Genomic DNA, 1,495 nt, shown 5'->3' on the forward strand with positions numbered 1-1,495 from the left:
TTGAATAATCTCCAGCCTAAGCCGGCTGGCATCTTCTCTCAGCTAAGCATTCTCCTTATTCGCCTCCCCCAATGCCGCAAGGTCAGATTTGGCGTTCTTTAACTCCAACTCAAGGTTAGAGGCTTTGGCGTTGGCGGCGTCAGCGGCAGCCGTCAGACTCTTTATCAGCTCCTCCTGTTTCAACTCCACTGCTTTAATTTCTACATCACACATTATTTTACTATATCCAACAGAGTTGAGAGCTTTAGAGGCCCTTTGTTTAGCATCGTTTACCTCATCTTGCTTCCGCCTGAAGGGGGCCCTAAGCCCGTCTACCCTTAGCATTGCCTAAAGGGATACAGACGGCAAGTTAAGCACTTGAGTAAGAAAAGAAAAGAATAAAGTACAAATTGAACTTTGAGTTACCTCAGCCAACAAGCCTTGGATCTGGTCAAAGTCTACTACCTGCAGATCAGGCACTGAGCTTTTCTCTAATCTTGTTAGAGACCTTACCATCCTCTTGGCAAATGCCTGGACATCAGGTGGCTCTGAGGTAGAATCTACACCATAAGAAGTACTTGGTGAGAAAGCAGCATAAGCGGTATCCAATTTATGCCGACTACTTATTGAACCTCCAAAGGGGCTGACCTGAGTCTTGACTCGCATATAGTCAAGTGGCCAAGGGACTGTAATACCAGCCTTACCTTGGGCCTGAGGCTGGGAGGTCTCCTCTTCCCCAGTCGTTGCAGGTCGTCTGCAGCATTGAGTGGCACACCACTCTTCGATGACGTTGAGGCATCCGACAGTTTTCCAACGTGCTTCGAGCTTTCGCTTAGAGCATTCATCACAGCTGGGCTCTTACCCCTGGTTGTAGGATGTCCTTGGTTTTATAGGGAGGAGGAAACAAAAGGATTCTTTTTCAAAGTCTTGGTCGGGTTCTTAGCCAGATCATCCCCCGGCCGCTTTTGCTTGATCATTTTTGTGATAGAGCGGGGGATGACTCTATTACCACTCTACAAGTGAGACAGAAGGGTTACAGCCGGCAAATATTAAGGTTAAGGATAAAAATCCAGAAAGTATGGCAGGCGGTCTTTACCCCATCCTTCTTGGTCTCCTTGGCATCCAAGGCTGCCTTCTTCTACAACAACTGCTCCTTCCTCAACTAGGCAGCCGGCTTGGCAGGCTTTTTGTTTGCGTCTACCATTTTCAGTACTTCCTCTGTTAAAAAAAAAAAAACAGTTCAGCAAGAATAACAAAAAAAACAACGCATCTATAGAGACGGCAAGCTGCCGGATGTGTAGGTGAATCTACCCTTTGGAAACATAGGGCTAAGGCCGCAAGCAGAAAGAAATGCCTCGTCCTTCAGGAAGTCCGGATGGGGTACCCAGTTCTTGGGTACAATTATGTGGGTTCCATCATCCAATGACTTAGTAGTGGTCTCAAAAAATCTCGGCTCTATTATTTGTTCCCAAGCCTGGGCCACTTCGACGGCTTATCCAACGACATCATATACTGC

Source organism: Chenopodium album, chromosome 15 (genome assembly GCF_948465745.1).
Source record: "Chenopodium album chromosome 15, dcCheAlbu1.1, whole genome shotgun sequence".
Classification (NCBI taxonomy): domain Eukaryota; kingdom Viridiplantae; phylum Streptophyta; class Magnoliopsida; order Caryophyllales; family Amaranthaceae; genus Chenopodium; species Chenopodium album.